Below are 23,270 nucleotides of genomic sequence, written 5' to 3'. Positions count from 1 at the left end.
TACATCATGGCTGTTTGTGCAGTTTTTCAAAATACCCACCTTTCCAAGAGTAACATTGAGGAATGCATTAGGTGTTCCAGCAGAATATTACCTTTGTGGGTGTCGTTTAGGCTAAGGGCAGCTTCTGTAAATATGGCTGAATGGATATCTGTACAGGACACCTTTACAGCTATGCAAAAGTGTGTACCTTTGGCAGACAGATTTTGTTCTCAACCTTCTATGGCTTTGGGTATCCTTTTACAGGTTTCTTGATCTCTATGATTTGTTTCATGCTTTTACCTTTTGGGCAGCCACAAACCTTTGAAATATGGGTCAGTGGAGGGAAATTAGTGGTTAGTTCTGAACATCATTTTTGTGCCATCTGTGTGATTGACTTAAGCATAGCCATGCGTTTAATATTGTAAAATGATCATCATTTTAACCTTTATTTTTCTGATGGGAAAACATTCCTTTTTGCAATGATTTGAAACCAATGCATGTAATGTACTTGAATATAAAAGTGCTTAACACAGTTTATGTGTGTATAGATTAGAAAGAACTCCAAAGATAAGGTGAAGTGGCACCAATAAAACCAATGAAGTTTTGCCTATTTTGCATATTGAAGAGCATGTTGGGAATATAAGAATTACCAAAGAGCATTACATCTGCTATATCTGTCTGTGAGAGTTGTATGACTGAATCACTAAATACCTAGATCATCCAATGTTTGGTACGCATTCACTTATTTTTCATGTTATTTGTACACAAGATTTACCCTAACAATAAAGGGTCTGCAGTATCAAGCATATATACAAGTTTGGCCATCAAAGACTTTAGTTGTCAAAGTGGAATACCTGCTAACAGCTCAAAATTTCTCACAGTGTTATATATCAGCCAGCATCAGAGAAATACAATGGTTGTTTATTTGAAATATGCCAACCCGTAAATTGAAATACAATGCTAGTGCTCTGATAAAATGCAACCATAGTCATGGGTCTATTAGACCTTGTTGTAAATATGTGTATGTCACCAAAGCAACCCACCAAAACAATCCCTTCTTCTGGGCAGCCATTCTGCTGTTATCATCATTATTCAGATGGGTGTTCCGATGAGGTAGGATGGGTACTGGAATCCATCAGGAAGCAGAGGTCAGCTTCTCAGTGCTCCTGGAAGCAAGTATCCAGGTAACACATTATATGCTGCCGACTGTGGAATTCCCTTTGCTTCAAAAGAAGCTCTTTAAGGACAGTGGAGAAGTCATGCCAGAGTAATAATCACTCATGATGTTTTGATCTCAGATAGGAGTGGGGGAAATTGTGCATCTGAGAAAAGGATCTGTACTCTGCACGAATGGTCCAGCCCAGCGGTGGCTCATCCATAATAGATGATGGGGCACTGAACCACCAATATTATCACCCATTATGGAGAAGCATGTGCAGGAACCAGAAAGCACTGTTTGCTTCCTGTTTCCTCTTGATGCTGCGCTGGAGATGCAGGGCTTTCGGAAAGGTGACAGCAGCGAGTAACAGAGTCTTTCCAGGGCTGAAAGTAAGATTCATTTTAATGTATGTTATGTGTGTATGCGTTGTGTGAATGAGTGAGTGTATTATGTATGGATGGCTGGGTGCTTGTGTGAATGAGTTAGTGAATGTTATATGAATGTGTGTACTCTCATGTTTGTAGAAGACAGGGGCTCTGATTTTGAAGTGCAGATACTACAGCATGGCATTTGTAAGGGACAACTGTGAAAAATTAAACACAGTAAGTGCTATTATGTGTCTAGACTGTCATTTCGGTACATCCAATCTAGCTATTTCTTATTGTGACATGGTGTTTTCTTTTTGTTGTTTAAACCTGACATCTCCTCTATATATTAAGTAAGCATGATATGTGTTATTTTGTGGCTAAACTGGAATTTTGGTGCAGCCAGTCAAGCTAAAATGTCTTAAGGCGGGATGGTAATTTTTTATTGTGCCTCTATATTAAACAAAACATGATAAGAGTCATTATGTCGCTAGACTGGCATGTTTTGGATGCCACCAGCCTGGCTATAATCTTGTACTGTTGCATGGCATTTTTTACTGGGCACCTCTGAGAAAGCAAGCATGATAAGTGTTATTACATGTCTAGACTGGAATTTTGGTACTGACAATCTAGCTACTTCTTACTGAGCCGTGGCATTTTTTTTCTGGGCATCTATGAACATTGCAAGTACGATAAGTGAAATGATGTGGTTGCACTGCATCATTTTGTGCAGCTCTTCTGGCTATAATTTCTGACTTTGTCATGCCATTTTTTACTAGGCATCTATAAGAAAGCAAACATCATAAGTGTCATTGCATGGCTTGAATGGAATATTTTGGGGTAGTTGATCTGACTATAATTATTTAGTGTAGCATGGCATTCTTTTTATTGGGCATCACAAGTAAAGCAAATATTATAAGTGTTACTAATGTCTAGATTGGGTATATTGGTGCAGCCAGTTTCAACATGTTTTCTTACTGTGGATGGCATTTTAATGTCAAAACTAACGAGTATGTTCTTATGTTGGGATAGTGACATACATTGGCAGAGCCACAGTGGACATGTTTTCGTATAGTATCAAAACTGGTATTTTGTTCAAAGCTAAAATTAGTATGTTCTTTAATGGGATTATTGGCTCATTTAAGTACAGCCAGCATGGACATGCATGGGCACAACATGCGTGAAAAGGGTTATATTCTGACATATATTGTGGGAAAATACATCATCAAAATGTTTTGGGAAATGTTCCAGAGCTCTATTGATGACTTGCATCTGTTGAATATTTTCCTAAGTTATCCTACAATGCCAATTTCAAACTGTCTTGCTTTTTATCCATTTTTTTCACAAAAAGTGTGTTATATAAAGCACCTTCTTTTTTTGTACAGGGTTTACATAAAACATTTACAAAATATGTTTATATAATTTGTCTTCAGATTTATAAAAATACAGTTTTGCATTAAAATACAAGATAGACTATACATATAATCAGAACTATACATGTAATGTTGTATTATGCACCATTTAAACCATTATTCAGAAACATGTCTTGGCGGGTACACACTCTCCAAACCACACGTTCGGTTCGGGCTCCCTCGCAATGTTCATTCAGTCTGGCATATTTGTGGTGAATATTTACGCTCCTCCAATTAAAAAAATAAATTAACAGCCACCGCTATGCAGAGGCTTAGATGGAAGTAAAGTTGTCTGGGTATGGCGTTTTAGGGACAAATGTTGTCTAGAAACATTTGAGTTGATGGCAGCATACTTCAGGGATAGACATTGTGTATTCCAAAGCTTTTCCATTAAGAAATCTTTTCCCCCATTGGTTGTTGATTCATTTAAAAAAGGGCACATTAACATGGTCATTCCACATTCTAATTATAGTGCATACAAATGGAATGTATGTGCTGAGTGTACAGCTGTGTATCAAATGCATTAAAAAGTTATGATCTAATCAGTGTCGCACTTCTTGGCAGTGTTGCACACTGCACAAATGCAATGCATTTTAAGAAATCGTTTCTCTTCCAGTGGCCCAGTGTATGTAACATCTGCTCGCCAAATATAGGGTGCCCATATGCCACATACACGCATATTCATACTGTTGGGCAAATCATACAATGACGTACGTACAACAAGGTTGACAGATACATTTCTAATGGCCAAACTTTTATATATGCTTGCTATTTGCAGACACTTTATTGTTAGGGTACATTTTGTGTTAAAAAAAAAAAAAAAAAAAAAGGAAATGCGTACCAAACCCAGGATGCTTCAGGTATTTAGTGATTCAGTCATACAACTTCACAGACATATATAGCTGATTTAATGCTCTTTGGTAATTCTTATCTTCCCAGAATGCCCTTAAATATGCAAAATAGCCACCACTTTATTGGTTTCACTGGTGCCACTTCATATTATCTTTGGATTTCTTTCTAATCAATACATACATAAACTCTGTTAAGCAACACTTTTATATTCAAATAGATACATTTGACACCTTGAAACACTTGTGTATAGACGCGTTACAAATGTCATATCATATCATATCATATCATTACATGCATTCTTTTCAAATCGTTGCAAACATTTGCATTTTCCCTTCAGAAAAATAAAGGTTAAAAATGATGCATCATTTTACAATATTAAACGCATGCCTATGCTTAAGTTAAGCACAGAGTTCCCACAGGTGACACTAAAATGATGTTCAGACGCAACCACTAATTTCCCTCCACTGGCCCATATTTCACAGGTCTGTGGCCGCCCAAAAGGTGAAAGCATGAAACAGATCATAGAGAAGTTAAAATGTCGAAGAGAAAATCTGATTGTGCAATTGCATCAAGAAACCTGTAAAAAGATAGCCAAAGCCATAGAAGTTTGAGAACACAACGGTGTGCCAAAGGTACACACTGTTCACAGCTGTAAAGGTGTCTCGTAAAGATATCCATTCATCCATATTGTTGCTCAGTGCTAAGGAGGCAAATGACATCTGTGCTGGGTTTATCATGTTTCTTGGATGACGTTCTGTACATTAATTATGTTTTAAATACAAGGTAGGACTTTTACTATGAAACAGTACTTCAAACGACAGCAGGACATCTATATAGATATACCCACACATCTCAAAATGTCCCTATGTATTGTACAATCCAACCAACTCTACAGAGTTAACAAACATTTTAAATTACCTTAAACCCAAGCTGACAAGACTCTTAGCCTAAACCCCACCCACAAAGGTAATATTGTGCTGGAACTCCCAATCTATTTCTCAGTTTTATTCTTGGAGAGTTGAGTATTTTGAACAACTTCACAAACAGCCGTGATGTAAATAATATGTATCACTTCATTTGCTAATAAGGGTGCATCCATTGTGCCACTGTGAGGAATGCTGTTGCCCTCCAAACATGAATGTTCAGGGACGCCCTTATCCATCACTCCACCGTGAGAATGCACACCCAAAGATTCCAAGAACCTTCTCCAACTGACTTTACTCTACTGAGGTGCATATGCCCAGGCATTTTACAAATTTCACTTGTGATTTTGTCATATTTTAATTGTGTTCCAGCCCGAGAGATTGAAGGTACCTCGTCTGCAGCAGTTAACTTGCCTTATTTCCATTTTGCCCTTTTCTAACACCACAGCTATATGCACGAGAAGGGGCTTGAGTTCTTTGTATTTAATATGTTTATAAGATGTGCCTTTGCCACCTGCATATATTTCATATGTAAAGTTTACCATATGGCAAGATTGGATGTAGAAATGTAGTTATGTTGTATTAGTCATCCACTCAGCAACCCAAATGCTCCTAATATGTCTAATCTACCGTCCACCTGGCCCCATCTCTTCCTTCGAGGAAGATATCACAGACTTGCTTAAACATAATACCAAGCCAGGTTCCCAAATCATCTTGCTTTGTGATTTCAACTTAGGACTGAATGACCCTAATGACTCCAACGCCACCTCGCTGGAAAATGCCATATCCCAAATGGGCTTTAAGCACCGCATCACGTGGCCTATGCATAATAAAGGCAGAACGTTGGACTGGCTGGCAGATCTTAACTGCTCAACCACTATCACCCAGAATGTACCTAATGCATAGTCTGATAATCACTGTATCTCCTTCTTCATTCAGCAGACTGCACCCACCAACCCTAGCTCCGCCATCGCCCCTCAAATGCTAGCCAGAAATAACCGCAATATTACTCTACAAACTTACGTCTACTATTTCACACCATCCTTGACCCACCTAACTACAAGGACCATTTGGTCGATCTGTACAATGTCACCTTAAAATCTGCTATAAACGTTGTTGCCCTAATCAAACTATAAAAAGCTAAACCAATAGCTCGTCTCAATAAATGGTTCACAGCTGAACTGAACATCCTCTGCAACGTCAAGAGAGCCACAGAAACCCTGTGGAGGAAAGCACCTACCCCATTAACAAGTCTAATTTCAGTTCTGCTGCTGCTACTTACAATCTGGCCATCCTTAATACCAAAAAGGAGACCTATAATAATAGAATCCTAATGCCAAATCCGGCACCAAGGAACTCTTCACCATCCTGAGGGAACTGGAGTCACCAGCTCCACCAACAGAAGCTTACGTCAAGGATGAAGCGTGGTGCGCTAATAGAGGCCCTTTCTGACAAAATATCTATGTGTCAAGCCAAAATAGAGACAAAAAACTAGTTTGCCCAACAGTTCCAATACTAACATCCCACTGGATCCTCATCCCCCCACCTGCCCTCTATTATTCTTCTCTCTAGTCACTCTAAAGGAAGTGGAAAACATTATCTGCAGCCTAAACCCTCAAGATGTCAGGGTGATATCTGCCCTGCCCCTGTTATCAAGGAAGGCATAAAAGACTGGCCCCATTCATTGCCACTGTGATCAACTCTTCCTTCAACGCTGGCTTGGTCCGCAATAGCCTCAAGGATGCCTGGGTTATGCCCCTCCTCAAAAAACCTAATCTAGATCCCAACATTCTGATCAATTATAGGCCCATTACTACTGTCCCGTTCCTCCTAAAAATATCGGAGTGGCCTATATATAAAGACAAAAACATCTGGAGGATAACAACTTACAATCTGGATTCAGACCGAGACACGGCACAGAAACGGCCCTCTTGGATTTAAAAATCGAAATGGACAAGTCCAATGATAAAGGCAAGCTGGCCATACTCCTGCTGCTAGACCTTTCTGCAGCATTCAATCTTGTCGATCACCATATCCTCACAGAACACCTAACAACAGCTGCTGCCTTCTCCCCAATAGCATCAAATTGGATCCAATCTTTCCTTTCAAACCGAACCTCTAGAGTCTTTGCACCCTCAGCTTCAGTTGAGCCAGTCCCTATTACCTGCGGAGTACCCCAGGGCTCCTGCATCTCCCCGATGCTCTATAACATATTCACTAAGTTTCTCTTTGATCATCTTGACAATATGGGTGTCACCTACACGAATTGTGCCGATGACACCTAGGTCCTCATTACGCTCACTGGTTGCTATGAGAACGATTCCAACCTGATAAATGAAATTTCCCAGGAAATACAGGCTTGCATGGCTGCCAAAAGCTTGTGTCTCAATGATGACAAGACAGAGCTCTTGATCATAGGGACCCAAGCTCGCCTAAAAATACTTGACCCCCTCTACTCATCTTTCAACATTGACGGTAACACCATTAAAGTTGCTAAGGAGGTCAAGAACCTCAGAGTTTATCTAGACTCCACTCTCTCACTCAAGAAACAAGTGAGTGCTACTGCCTCCACAACTGCTTACACTAATAAGCTTAACAATGCATGCAAATCCTACCTGTTCCCTATCATCTGCATTAAACAGCTAGAGCCCTAGTCCTATCTAAGTTGGATTACTGTAACTCTCTAGTCTTAGGTTCCTCCTTACAAATCCTTAATAGACTAAAGGTCCTACAGAATAACGCTTTGAGGGCAGCGTTAAACATACCTAGGTGTCACCACATATCAAGTCTCAGATGGGACACCCACTGGCTACTGATTTGTGACAGAATCTTGCCTGGCATGCTTGATATCACACATACATGCCTTTCCAATACTGCACCAAAATACTTGTCAGACAAATTCGCTAGAAATCAACCAGCCAGACCTACCAGATCCTTCTATTCTCATTGCCTCAGCATCCCTAGGTTTAACCTAAAAACCATTGGAGGAGCCAGCTTCCCAGTTCTGGCCGCCAAATGTTGGAACTCTCTCGCTCTTTCCATCAGAACCGAACAATCCTTCTAGTCCTTCAGAGCCAAAGTAAAGAACTGGCTCACGGTCAAGGATTGTTAACAGCCGCTACCCAACCACTCCTGCGCTGTCAACCATCTGCATCCACTTACCTGTATTAATATGCATGCCACCTTTTCTGTAACAATGAGTCGGCTTGCCATTGAATTCTACCTGTATATCGTTTCTGATTGTTGGTGTAACTATGTCTCAAGTTCAGGCTCCCAGTTACCTCAGGGTTAGGTGTGCCATACAAATTACTAAACTAAACCTAACCAAATTAATTAATATTACAGACCAGTTTAGGTGCTTCTCAGAGTGACAGCAGGCAATTTGTGAGAGAAACCAGATATTATCATTGAAACCAAAATGCCTCATTCCAACCTTCTCACATTAGTGTCCAGTTGGCAGACAGTTTATGTTCTTATCACTTCCACTAAAAGATAATTTTCAACCTAGCCAGAAGTAGACAATTACTTCAACTGTAGAACATACTGTTTTCTCTTAATCTTGGGCAGCAGAGATCTGAAAACATACTTTCAATTAACGTGACATAGAAAATGACAGTCTTGAATTAACAGAGAGGAAGCATTAACTTTCTAATCCCTGCAACCTTAAAACATCCTTACAATGTTATGGAGCCAAAATGGGGGTGAAAGGGCATTATTTGGACAATGCAGACAGAGTGTGTTGAAGGAGCAGAATCTGGTGAAAGTGCAGAGTCTGCCAGAAGTGGAGTAAACTTGGGGGGCGCATGCACTTATTTGGACCGAGGGCAGCAGAATGCCTAAATACGCCACTGTTTACATATGCATTGATATGACTCTCATGTGTGACCCTTGTTCAGAGCTGTGTTGTGGGGCTATCCACTGACACCTTTTTGAAATTCTTGTTAGATAACATAACATTTGCGTTAAAAAAATCAGTTTAATATATTTTCATTGTATTTCAAATAGACTTTCGTTTTGAAAATGTGTTATTTTATATTGCAAGCAAACAGCGGGAATAACATTTATAAAATCATTTTACCAAGCGAGTTGGACAAATAGCGATGGCAGATATAAGTGAACACGAGAAAAATGCAAGTGACATGAACAAAGAAAGACTTTCATCTTCTGCGTCTTAAGGCCTCTTTCATCTGCTGGTGCGTGTGGCCCAAAGGCACTGCCAGGCCCATGGTCTGTGCTTCAAAGTGACTTTTATTATATCCCGCTGCGTGTGTGCGTGCGTCTCTGGAACTCTCTTGGCCTGCCTGTTTTACATATTTAACATAGCCCAGACCTCACTCCAAGGAACAATGCTGTACTTTACACAGACAATGTGTGGTCACAGGGACTTCTCATCCACAATGGGTTGGCGTGCATGTGTGTAAAAAGTGCTAAAGAGGATGGTAACCGTTATACAGTTCTTTTGAATTTCTGCTCTTCTGTCAAACATATATGACGCAAGAGTCTACAGAAAGGCACGCAAAGTCTGTTCCAAGAATCGATGGAAGGTGTTCTGTGCACTGATTAGTGCGCAAAGACACTTTTCAGCACTCAGAAATTTCTGTAAATTAGGCCCATAGCGGGGTTCTCACTGTGTGTTGCATAAGTACTTGAATGGGATGTCAGGTGGGGCTGGGGAGAGACAAGAAGTGGCAGTTTTATTTTGAGAGGTCAAAAGAAAGGCTGGCTCATTGCTAGAATTCATTTTGCTACATCCGCCTCTCCTTGTATTTATTAAGTTGCGAGTCCGGAAAGCAGTCTATTCACTATGCGTTATGTGAAGGGGCTTGCTGCAGATGTTGTCCCTAGTGGATGCATCCCGGCAGAGCACTTGCACAGGGGTCGTTTTTGGATACTGCCATGGTCTGCCCTGGCTAGCCCCAGCCCACTTAAAGCCCCACCTGTACCATGCACGTGTCATACAATAGAACATTCATGAGCCTAACAAACTATCTACCTATTAACAAACATACACAAATGTACGTATTTTTAAGTATTTGTTATGGTATATACATAACATTAAGAACACAAGTTACATTAAGTATGGCCTATCATGTAGAAGTCCAATTGCCTGGCAGCGCTACTATAGCATCTATGTAATAGTTATGTGTTCACTCTGAATGCAGTATATTTTTTTCCACTGGTTGGAGCATGGCAATGTTTATTTATGGAGAGATAGCAGAATATTGGGTCCACAGAGGCTCAGTGATTGAGCCAGAATGGACAATACCAGTCAGAGAACAACTGGTGGGTTCTGTAATGTTTGACCCTCCCAATGTGTAATACCCCTTTAAGGGGGTGTGTCCTTCCACGTGTATTGCTCCTTTAAGATGTGCCATGACTGTGTCATGGCCTAAGCTTATAAAAGGAGCCCTTGCAGGCTCGTGCAGGAGAACAGCTGCAGACTCCAACTATGGAACTCCTGTGTCCGTCTCTCATTGTGTACCCGCAGGCCTACGCCATGTGACCACAGCCCTGGCCTGCAGGCCCCATGCTGTGTGACCACATCCCTGCAGGTCCTTGCTGGTCTGGGCCCCCCAGACCAGTCTGGTGCCCTGGATCCAGCCCAGGCACCACCATCCTGGATGCTCCAGCCATCCACAGTGCTCCAGCACCCACGCTGTGCTCCACAGCCTCCTGGGTCCCTGACCTTCAACAAGAAGTAAGTCCGGGTGACCCGGGCATCACAGCATGGTGCTGGGACCCCCAGCACTAATGAGGCCGACCGCGTGACCCCCTGCCAGCCCCACACCAATGGCAATGAGTAAGGAGAGCCCCTGTGATTTTGTGCCTTTGCTCTGTCCCTGTCCTTCAATTTCGTTTTTCCCCTCTCCATGGGAGGGAAGAGGAGGGGGAAGGGAGGAGGAGCGGAAGGCCACTGCAGCGGTGAAGTGGGGATGCTCCTGCATGACTTCACCCCGGCCCTCTGAAAGGAGGGTGCTCGTGTGGCCAGGATCGGAGCATGCCTGCAAACCCGCCCTCTGCAAGAAGAAGTGTTGCGATGCCCCCCATGGCATCTGCCGCAAAAACAATGGAGTGGCCACTGCACGAAAGGAATAATGCCGAGGTGCTACCCCCTCCAAAGAAAAATAACTGTGCGCTCCCCCCTATGGCATTCCCACAAGTAAATGAAGTGAGCCCCCCCCCCAGGGGAGAAGAATGGAGCGGCCGCTGCTATGAAGAACATAACGTCTCCCACCTGGGGAGAGAACTGGGGTGCGAGAGATAGCAGCCCCTGCCATGCTGCGGAAGATGGAGCCAGGCAGGAAACCCCCCTGCGGCATCTGCCACCATAGGGGGGAGCAAAAATAGTGCGGCCACAGTCGTGGCAGCAAAACAACCTCCCACCAGGGGAGAGGGTGGTACTGCCCCACCCCCAGGCGAGAGGCAAGAAGATCAGGGCAGCCTTTGCCGTGGAGCCTCACTGGCAGCATCCCTCTGCGAGGAGGGTGCTTGTGCCTCCAGCGAGGTATCCAGCATGCAAACCCCTGCCGCGTCAGCTGCGCTGAAGAGCGCATTAGCTGTGCCCCGACGGTGACCTGAAGCTGCCGGTGTGAAGAAGATGGAGAGCGGCGTTCAGTGAATGACAGGAGGTGGATCCCCCCTACAGGCGGCAGCTCTGCCTAGTGTGGTGCTGCTGCTAGAGCCCTCCCACAGTGATCCCGGGCCTGGCGGTGAAAAGAAGGAAGTGCTCCGGTCATGAGCATTGATGAGATGCTCCGGTCGGAACACAATAAAAATAACAAAGAAGTGCGCTCCATGCCGGCGATCATATTATGTGCCCAGGCCAGGAGGCGGTGATAAAATAAATTATGTATGCTCCATGCCAGAGTGTTATAGAGGAAGCAGATGGCCCTAGCCCGGGCCATGAAAGAAAATGCATGAACAAAGATACTGGGTGTGGGGATATCACACGATCGTGGGAGCGTGTTCTCGCAAGATCGCACGTAATGTGATCTCGCGAGCCCACGCTCCGCGGGAAAACATTTCCCGCTTCAGAGCTGGCAGCCCGCCAGATGAAGCGGTCGCACCACAGCGCTGCTCCTGATGAGGAGCCAAGAAAGTGAGATCTTCCAGCAGCCGTACATCACAGCTTCTAGGGTGTAACACCACATCCACAGGAGGCTACCTGGGGGCCCTAGAAGCTTACAGCGTGCCATCCTAGTGCACCTATTTCCCTCAGTGATCAAACTGGGGAAGTCCTGAACTTAACTGAACTGTAAGTACGTGCTTGATGAGAACTTGGACATATACCAGTCCACACCAGTTGTCATTTAATAAAGTAGAGTAGACTCACTACAGCGTCCTGTCGTCCTTCAAGGCCACAACATAATTGACGACGAGGATACTAAAGACCCCACGGCCCCACCATGCAAGGCGCCACACCGCCCCCTGCCTTTCTCCCGTCACCAGGGACACCAGCAATTCCATGGATGCAGTGGGAGCCCCTGTTCTCCACCTATCTGGAAGCGATAGGCGGCAAGCGGTATGCCCCCTTGAGGAAGAAGGCGATGATGTTAAATGCGTTGGGGGTTGAAGGACAGCGCATTTTTGCTGGGTTGAAGGAAATACCTGCGGCCGATGATGACGATGACGTCTACAAGGAAGCGACCCGTCGCATTGTGAAGAGGTTCACCAACAAGGAGAACGTTGTACTGCACAGGCTCAGGTTCTACACCCGCAAACAAGAAGGGAGCGAACCCGTGGACGACTACATCACCAGGATGAGGGAGCTGGCCTCTCTTTGCGCCTTTGGCGAAAACGCAGAACAGGTCATCTGCGACATGCTCGTCGTTCACACCAACTCTAGGAAAGTGCAGGACAAGCTCATACAAGAAAAGGAGGTCACCCTTGACAAGGCCATCGAAATTGCCAGGGCGGAGGAGGAAACCTCCAGCAGACGCAAAGAGGCGGGAAGTCACCTGCCCGCGGCCGGCGCTACAATGGAGAGGGCGCAGAGACAAGCAGTCCCACGACGGCCCCAGAGACAAAGGAGGCACCCAAATGCTATAGATGCGCCAGCACCAAGCACTTGGCGAATGATCGCAACTGCCCCGCCAGGAATAAAGAGTGCTCGAAGTGCGGACGCATCGGCCACGTGGCTCCGGCATGCACGTGGCGGGAGAAGACAGTTTCCCGTGTCGATGGTGACTGCGCTTCAAGCGATGATGACGACCAGCAGGACAGACCAATGGTTGTCATGGTCAACGCCCCCCAGGCCAGGAGGGAAAAGCCCCACTGCACCATTAAAGTTGACGGAATGGAAACGCGCGTCATGGCAGACTCGGGATCCGACCTCACAATCCTCCCCATTAACACGTATAAGGAGATGATGGGACGAGCACAAGTAGAGATCAGAACGACCAGGCAAAAGCCGACGGTGTTCGGTGGTGCAACTGTCGACCTCTTAGGCTACATCAAAGCCCGGATCGAATTCAAAGGGAGGTCCACCACCACCAAAGTGTATTTCTCACCCAAAGGCCCAGCTGTACTGGGATGGGACGATCAACACAAACTCAGCATGAAACTGGATCCCAGCACTCGGGAACAGGTCCTCATGGTCTCCTCAGGAGCAGCGCTGAACTTCAAGGAGATGTTCCCGGACCTGTTCTCCGAGAACCCAGGGAAGGTGAGAAACTATGACCACAAGATTCGCCTGAAACCCAATGCCATACCGGTGAAACACAAAGTCAGGGCAGTACCTGCCACAGCGAGACCCGCATTGGATGCCCACCTTCGGAAGATGGTCGAAGAAGGAACCATCGAGACCGTGGAATCCTCAGAGTGGTTGAGTCCAGTAGTTTTTATCAAAAAGAAATCCAGCAACGACCTTAGGATCTGCATCAACCTAAGAAGCCTCAATCTAGAGGTAATCACAGATAGCTTCCCACTCCCCGGTATCAATGAAATTGTCCTCATGATGAAAGAGGCGGCAATCTTCTCTGAGCTGGACATGCGTGATGCCTATCACCAGATTCCCCTGCACAAAGCCTCTCGCCCCCTTACAGCGTTCATCACGCCCTTCGGAACCTTTCAATATACCCGCATGCCATTCGGGTTATCGTCGGCGGCATCCGCATTTCAGAGAATGATGAACTCCTTACTTAAAGGACTCACAAATGTTTCCTTCTTTCAAGATGATATCCTTGTGTATGCCAAAGACAACGAGGCCCATGACAAGGCACTCAGGGCAGTTTTGAGCAGGCTTCAAGAGGAGGGCATTCACCTACGCCATGAAAAATGCATCTTCGGAGTGAACAAGGTAGAATACCTTGGGTACTGCATCTCAAGTGACGGCGTCAGTCCCAAGAAGGACCTCATGCAGGCCATAACAGAAGCCCCGGCTCCGTTGTCCAAAGAGGAGCTACGCTCATTCCTGGGCCTAGCGGAGTACTATGCCAAATTCGTCCCCAGATTCTCCGAGACCACGTCTCCCATGAGGGAGCTTCTGAAGAAGGGGGCAGCCTACTCGTGGGGTCTGGAACAGAACGAGGCGTTCTGTGAAATCAAAAAGAGAATCCTACACGCGCCGTGCTTGAAACCATACAACCCTGAATGGGACACCTGCATCACCACAGACGCCAGCGCGTATGGCCTGGGGGCCACCCTGACCCAGAAGAAGGGAGACGCTGAGAATATTGTGGCGTTTGCATCAAAAGCGGTCGAGAAGGAAATGTTGGCATGTGCATGGGCCGTCGACTACTTCAGATCGTACGTATGGGGGACGAGATTCAAGCTGATCACCGACCACAAACCCCTCATCCACATGTTGAGCCCGGGCGGCACCAAGACGGCCACCCCGAGGCTGGCCAGGATCGCCGCAAAGCTTCCAGAATACACATACGAAATAGCACACATTGCGGGGTGGAAAAACGCACAAGCGGACTGCATGTCCAGACTCCTGAGCCAAAGAGCCCCCGATACCACATTCCTGGATGATGAGTGTGTCGTAGCCTCCATCAGTGACTTAAGGAACGGCGAATACATGGACCTGAGTGAGCGCCACTGGCAGGAGGAGTTCGAACAGGACGAGGCCCTATGGCACGTCAGCACCTGGGTTTGCGAAGGATGGCCCAACGAGAGAGCGATCCCCGAAGGCCTCCGTCCCTACTGGAAAGTGAACGAGGAAATCTCCACCATGAACGGTCTCATCTTCAGAGGCGATCAAATCATCCTGCCCAGCGGCGTCCGCAAAGTGATAATGTGCAGGGCACACTCGGGCCATCTGGGATGCAACATGACCAGACGCAGGATACGCGACGCCTACTGGTGGCCAGGTATGGACCAGGACATAAGACAAATGGTCGAAAGGTGCCACGAGTGCACCAACAGTGACAAGCGACTAACCGTGAGGCAAGCCCCCATGCTGCCCACCGAAGTACCCAAAGGGGTGTGGAGAAAGCTAGGTTTGGATTTCATTGGGCCCCTGGACAACATGCACCCAGAGCACACATATGGGATAGTCATGGTTGACTACTTCTCCAAATGGGTGGAAGCTGACTTCACCTCAGACATCACCACGAGCACAGTCATTGAAACACTCAGCGCCGTATTCCAACGGGAAGGTCTACCAGAAGAACTTGTCACAGACAACGGAGTCCAGCTAGTCTCCCGAGAAATGGAGAAGTTTCTCAAGCTCAACAACATTCGACAACGGAGAGCAAGCCTATACCACCCACAGGCCAATGGCCTGGTTAAGCGAGCAAACTGCTTCATCAAAGGGGCACTACAACTGGCTCATGCCTCGGGCTCAGACCCGTACAAGACGGTCAAGGAAGCAGTAGCGGCACATCACCTCACCCCCAACGCCGTCACTGGCTTCTCCCCATTCCATCTGCTGAGGGGGAGAAGGGCTGCATCCTCACTGGTACCTCCCTGGCTCCATCAAGTGAGAGCCGACGAAGACGTGAACATGGACAACGTAGCGTTTCGCATGCGGCGCAACAAAGAAGCCATGAAGGGCCAAGGGGACTTGCGTCGAGCCGCTCGACACACAGCAGTTAACAGAGGTGACCTGGTGAAGATACGCCTCTCCCACAAAGACAATTCGATCGGCTCCAAGTACAGCAGTCCCATAGAAGTCATGGAGAGAGGGTCAAACCACAGCTGCACCAGCGACGGAAGGAAATGGAATCTGGAGAGAGTGGCCATGTACCGCAGGAAGGAAGACATGGAACAACCACACTGGGACACCGGAAAAGATCAAGACCGCCAAGGGACATCACACGATCGCGGGAGCGTGTTCTCGCGAGATCGCACGTAACGTGATCTCGCGAGCCCACGCTCCGCGGGAAAACGTTTCCCGCTTCAGAGCTGGCAGCCCGCCAGATGAAGCGGTCGCACCACAGCGCTGCTCCTGATGAGGAACCAAGAAAGTGAGAACTTCCAGCAGCCGTACATCACAGCTTCTAGGGTGTAACACCGCAGCCACAGGAGGCTACCTGGGGGCCCTAGAAGCTTACAGTGTGCCATCATAGTGCACCCATTTCCCTCAGTGATCCAACTGGGGAAGTCCTGAACTTAACTGAACTGTAAGTACGTGCTTGATGAGAACTTATACATAGACATATACCAGTTCACACCAGTTGTCATTTAATAAAGTAGAGTAGACTCACTACAGCGTCCTGTCATCCTTCAAGGCCACAACACTGGGCCGCCCAATGGCGATAAAGTATGCTGCTCCACGTCGGAGCAAGGAAAATAAAGAGGGCACCCCAAACAGCAAATCCATGGGCGCCACTGGCGGTGAGTGCATATGCTTGGTGGGAGCAGAATAAAAGAGAAAAGTAAAGCGCTCCATGCCGGCGCTCCCCACATGTCACCAGAAAGGGCAGCACAAGTCCCGGGACACTCCTAATGACTGGAAATGATCCAGGGCAGTGCAGAATAAAGTGGTCCATATTAGCACAGGCTAATTATGTGCTCCTATCATCGGAGCAATACTGGCAGAAACCGGGTGCTAACAGCAGTGAAACTGACATTTGTGCTCCATGTCTCTGTGTCAGAGAAGGTGTAAGGAAAGGACTCTTCACACCCAGTGCAGCCATGTATTAACTAAGCAGTGTCGCACCAGCACCAACAATGGCCACACTGTGTCTATCTTGGACCTACCACCCCTATTTGAATACCCTCAAGCACTAGACAATGGGGGCTCGGCACCACCAGGTAACCCGAGGGCACCCCCCCTGTGGCAGTGGAGAGAGATAGGCTGCAAGCGACCTCACCACCATGCCACCACCATCTACCACTGGTGGGCATGCTCCTGCCAGGGGTAGAGAACCATGCGGCAAGTGGCTGCAGTGCCCTTTCACTGGTGTCACCTGGCCTGTCCTGTAAGTGGCCCCATCACTCTGCCACCAGCGTCACCCAGCGTCACCCAGTCTTCCCTACAGGTGGCCCAGACTGCCTGTCACTTATGTCATCCTGCATGCCATGCCATCGAAGGACCAGGCCAACTTGGGCTTGGGGGAGATACCTGCCGGCCCCCTGAGTTCAGCCAACAACTTGGGTCCGGCCAAACCATGCAGCCCTGCCCCCCAACACCAAGGAGACATTCAGCAGGCAAGAAATGGGTCGCAGCTCATCATGAGTGTTTGTGCGCCCTCCTGTGCCCCTGGAGCAAAGAGACACTCCTGACTGGGTGTCATTGCCAAAGAAGGCAGTGAGTGATGTCCTGTCACCCTCTGCCCTGTCAACATTGCGTGGAGCAGCCTGGACGCCCTGCGATCTGTCTCTCCCTGCCCTGCCCATAACATCAAGAGACTATGCAGATTTGCCAGCCGTGAACTGTACCATCAATGGACCTGGACCCGGGAATGTGACTCTCGAACAGACACTGATGGAAAGTGAACTGGTCTCCTGCGGTCTTGCAATTGCTTATAGAGGACTCAGTGTACATGTGTTTTGAAGCTGTGAACCTACATAGTATCTACATGCCTCAAGTGGTCTCAGTAAAAAACAGTGATGTGAAGCTGTGATCCCACAGTTAGTAGGTGTGCATATTGTGCCAGCCGCCAACCATGGTGTCTGTTTCGGTGGTTGCAGTTCCGAACCCCAGGTTAATAAAGGGTTTTGTAAACAGTGGTAGAACTGCCTAGATTCCACCTGCAGTTCACCAACCACGACTGTCACCCGCTGAGTATGTTTAGAATGGGTTAGTATATGTTATGTCTATAACTATCTGAGTAGCTACCTATGTGTCAGTGGCATATCCTATTATCTGTCTATCCCACAATCCCCAAGTGATAAGTATTTGTTGTTCTGTACGGGGGGGAGGGGGGATTATGTATGTCTCAGCACTGTTTGTTTTGTTCCTTATGAAAAAGGATGACTGTAATGCGTGACCCTCCCAATGTGTATTACCCCTTTAAGGGGATGCGTCCTTCCTGCGTGTATTGCCCCTTTAAGCTAATAAAAGGAGCCAATGCAGGCACGTGCAGGAGAACGGCTGCAGACTCCAACTATGGAACTCCTGTGTCCGTCTCTCCTTGTGGGCCCGCAGGCCTACAATGTGTAACCACGGTCCTGCGGCCCTGACCTGCAGGCTCCATTCTGTGTGACCATGGCCCTGCAGGTCCTTTCTGGTCTGGCCCCCCAGACCAGCCTGGTGCCCTGGGTCCAGCCCAGGCACCCACTATCCTGGATGCTCCAGATATCCATGGTGCTCCGGCACCCAGGCTGTGCTCCACAGCCTCCCATGGCCCTGCCCTGCAACAAGAAGTAAGTCCGGGTGACCTGGGCATCACAGCATGGTGCTGCCTCCCCCCCCAGCACGAATGAGGCCAACCGCATGACCGCTGCCAGCCCCACAACAGGTTTGAGTCGAGAAAATGCATGTGTATTGTTATATCACTACAATTCTCTGTCCATACGCAGTCGTATAAATCTGTAGGACACATCATGTGAACAAATAAACAAGAACATGTGGAGAGCACTAGCCCGTAACCGTGTGAAGTAGCAGGGACGATTAATTCCACCTCCGCGAGCTCAGAACGCTTGTGACAGGTGTCAACCACCAAGCCTTTCATAATGCCACTCCAAAGCAAGGTTTGACGCTGCGTTATTCCAGTTCTAAAATCTTACACAATGCAAGTTTTGATAGTCCAACAACACGTGCATTTTCTGTGATAAAACCTCCTCTGAAGACTTACATTAAACCTGAAAGATTTCACAAATAACATAGACTGCTTGTGATAACTGGCCCCTAGCTTCTCTTAATTCGTGGGGTAATTACCACCAGCGCTGTGTTTTTTTCTCTTTTAATGGAAAGCACGACCAATAATGCATGTACTGCTGGTAGCAGTGTTTATTCTCGAACCATTGATTACTTGACAAGGGCAGTGCTGATGCTGTTGTTGGTTTTCCAGATGAACAGACTACACCCTTGGGATGTGTGTTCCAAAACTGTGGCAGATTTTGCTTTTGTTTGATGGGTATTTATTTACCACTGATTATAGTGCCAACACACCGCAGGCAGAATGCATGTAGCTCTCTCTCTAATGATGACCCAAATCTCCAAAGGTCTTCACCTTTACAGATATTGCAGTTCAAAAATCAATACCAATTCGCTTTGCGATATTATTAAAAATAAAAAGCGAAAACAAGACTACATCAACTTTTCCTCTACCACTGCAAATGCCGAAATTCAAGCAGTAATAACATCTGCCCTAATTGCCACAGCAATCCCAAACGCATTTACACGAAGGTATGTGGATATTTCTAGGACTAAATACTGCAACATGGTAAACATATCTGGACACAAATGTCTGCAATTTTTAATAAAATCCTAAATAAAACAACAAAAAAAAACGTTGCACTTGCTACAGAAGATCATATTGCATATACGTCCCAGAGAGATGCGACACAACTCATAACAGACAAGTGCAGCTGTTTCTGTGAGAATGCATGACTGTAACAAAATACGTTCCTCTATGGCCCATGTTGCTGTCTGTTCAACAAACATCACACATCATTAGAAAAGTCATTGCAAAATCGGTACTGCAGCATGTATATTAGCAGATTTGATCAGCAATAATTCATCACGTCTGGCCCATGCATAATAAGCTTCCTGTGCGTCTGTGAAGTTCAGCATGCTATTGGTAACATTGCCTATGCATCCCTCTTCCTCGTCTCAGTGCTTACTTATGAGCCCTTCACCAACAGGGACCATTCTTTTTAATGTTTCCATCCAACCCCACCATGTACTGGATGTGTAATATCTCGATGTCCACATTATCCAGTACTTTAAAAAGTCCTGTCCTACTGCTTCTCTCCACTGCAGATATGTGGGGAGCAACGTTTTGGTCGTGTCAAGATCCATCCCCATGGGGCAGGAGAAGAGGATGTGCAGGCAAGCACCTGTGCCATCCGGTGGTGTGAAGGGGGAACCAATTGACCACAAATAATTCACTATTGAGCGGCAAAGTTCTCATGCCCCTTGCAGGGTAAGAGGTTTGATGTAGTTCAGTTGGTGGCAAGGACACAAGTGAGGAGTGGTCCACAGCACCATAATTCAGTGGCCGAGGGCAAAAATTCGTCTGTGACCAGAGTATATGTTAAGGTGGAGCCTGGCCGATGCCTCCCACCTGTAATCAGGATGCTGAATGGTTTACCGAGAAAGCATATAGCCAGATGAGTGCGTAAGCAAGTCCCCCATGTGAGGCCATGCTGTGGCAGCCCCCGGCACTGCCATTGCTGCAAGGCTGCCATGGTCTGTCAAAGTGCAGTTCGAGGGGGCCACTCCATGCCGTGCCTTTTCTCCAGCTGCTGCAGGACAGGCACAGATTCCCTGATGTTGAAAAGGAAGGAAGAATGTAAGCATCTGGAGGACTCAGAGTTCACAAATGTGGATAAGAAGGTGCATAAGAAAAGAAAGGAAGAGAAAAGGGAAGAAAACTTTAGTTAGAGCTGAAGTTTTCATTGTCAGAAATCAATAGCATTGCCAAGCAGGCGATTCAGGAGCATGAAGGCAAGAAAAAGAAACAAAAGGTAAGGGTGCCCCCTTCCTCATCCTCTCCAACATCATCATCCTCTTCCTTGGATTATCACTTGAATTATCACTAGAGGAGCAGGAGCCCTCCCTTCCAGCTCCTCTAGAACAACACACGAGTTGCTGGAGCAGGCGTGTCCCGCACCTGCCGAGGAATCACCCGACCTCGAAGGTCGACCCCGCTGCAAGGTGAGCACCTTGTTGCTTGAAGGCTGCCACCACTGCCTGCTTTATTTCAATTTAATGATTCCTGCTATCTGAAGAGGCCCGTGACCGTGTTCACAATCATATTTCGGGTTTGCCTGATTCCAAAAGCGCTGCTTGGCCTTGTTGCAGCCTCGTAATCTAGGCTGTTTACTGCTTTGCTAAGAAACGTATTCCTTATTTCACTTGATCCCTTTGCCGGCAGGCGGATGCCGGCTACAGGCCTTCCATCGAAGGCCCAGAGGAAAAGGCCCTGTTCTGCACTTTGCATCAGCTGTTCACCCATGACAACGGAGAGGGCAGGCGCCCTCCCTTCCAGCTCCTCTAGAACTACTATCTGAAGAGGCCGGCTACAGGCCTTCCAGCGAATGCTGGGAGGAAAAGGCCCTGTTCTGCGCCTGTTCGCGCACTGGTGCGCCAGTGTATTCTACCAATTCCTCACGTCCTCACAAAGGTAACTTGCAAACTATGATCCCTAACCATGGCATTACCCACAGGACATAGCCACTCCCCAGTGCGTGACTGCCACATCAATTAGCCTAGATTTGGACTATTCCATACTTGCTTTGCCGTAACAGTGTCTTGACATTTTGTATGTCTTAAGAGTCTGCCCTATCGTGCATATTGTGACTTGATCTGGCTACAACTTAGATCTTTATCGTACACCGCATCTAAAAGGATGCTTAGCTCTTTATTAAACTGTAACCTGTTTAGCATGTAACCATATTGAAGCGTACTGACCATCAAATGTATTTACTGCTCCCCTGCTAACTAGTTTCCTATATTATCTGCCTTCAGGCATCACATATCTAAGCCTGTGTGCACATTATCATCAGTTGCCTAATCCAACTGCCTCATACTCTAGTCACGCTTCTATAATTGCTGCTATATCCTGTCATTATCAAAGTGCAGCTGTGGTTAGCCAACCTGACGCTTATTCACTGCACTACACCTTACTAGTCAATAGTTGCGTATGTCGCTCCTTTCTGCTTGACGAGCGTTTGCACTGTTATTGCTTACGTATGCTGCCATTTATTAAGAGTTTTTTAAAGTGCACACAGTATTGTAGACGAACGGCCAATTTTATCAGTTACACCTGCCTTTCTGCGACACTTTTCCAGCAACTGTGCATGATTGTCAGTTAGTAATTATCCACCCCTTAGCGTTACAAATCTGTCCTACTGTGTTATTCTGATAAATTGTCCGACTATATCTAGGGAAGCCACATCTATGCCACTAAACTAGGTCTAAAGGTATCCCCCCTTTTTAGTCCTGCCACACTGAAACCTCACCCACGGACCCAGCTCCGCACTATAGCTTACACCTCACTATGCAGTGGGCGCATTGGACATATTGCATACTTGCCTTGCTTGTTATCACCACCCCAAGTGGAAGGCCTGCCCTGAATGACAGTGCCCCTTGGCTGCCCTCTTACATGACTTACCTGAAAACACACAACACAACCTTACACGCCTCCTTCACATCTCCAGTATCGCTTACCTACCCATGCTGAGCTCCTATTCCTTATCTTCTCCTACTCACACTGCGCGCCCTCACAACATTTAGGGGCCGATTCATGGAACAAACGTGCGCCGAAAATCTTCGCGCAAGCAGGCGCAAGCGGAAAAAAACAGGCGCACGCGCACGCGTGCGATTCATGGAAGTCCCTGCGCGTGTACACCTCGGGATGTGCGCCAAACCCGTGCATGGCGCACAAGTCACTGCAAAATCCCGAAAGGCGTGCGCGACGCGCACAGTGAAAGCGCACAACCTCGGCGCATACACCAGAAAGTGGGCGGGACACGGGGCGTAACGCGCGGAATGGGGAACAACGCGCGAAAATAAGGGCGTAACTGGGGATGTACTGCAGGGAAGCAGACGGAACGCCCACACGCACTCGAACCACACGTATTCATGGAATCGAATAGGGCAAAGCCACGCACAGCCAAAGACACGCACAAGCTGAAACACGTCCGTCACACGAAGGCAGCGTTAGAGTGCCAGCGCATCACAAAAGTGGCAACATACAGCAATTGGGCCTGTGTGAGCGGGGTACGTGTATTTCAGGGGCGCATGGGAAGTTACACACGCGATTGAGCGGGGTACGTGTATTTCGGGGGCGTGCGGGAAGTTACACACACGATTGAGCGGGGTACGTGTATTTCGGGGGCGCGCAGGAAGTTACACACGCGATTGAGCCGGGTACGTGTATTTCGGGGGCACGCGGGAAGTTACACACGCGATTGAGCGGGGTACGTGTATTTCGGGGGCACGCGGGAAGTTATACACGCGATTGAGCGGGGTACGTGTATTTCGGGGGCACGCGGGAAGTCACACACGCGATTGAGCGGG

Source organism: Ambystoma mexicanum, chromosome 5p, assembly GCF_040938575.1.
Source record: "Ambystoma mexicanum isolate Mex_15411 chromosome 5p, UKY_AmexF1_1, whole genome shotgun sequence".
NCBI lineage: Eukaryota > Metazoa > Chordata > Amphibia > Caudata > Ambystomatidae > Ambystoma > Ambystoma mexicanum.
The sequence above is the reverse complement of the archived record's forward strand: the minus strand, read 5'-3'. Positions refer to the sequence as shown.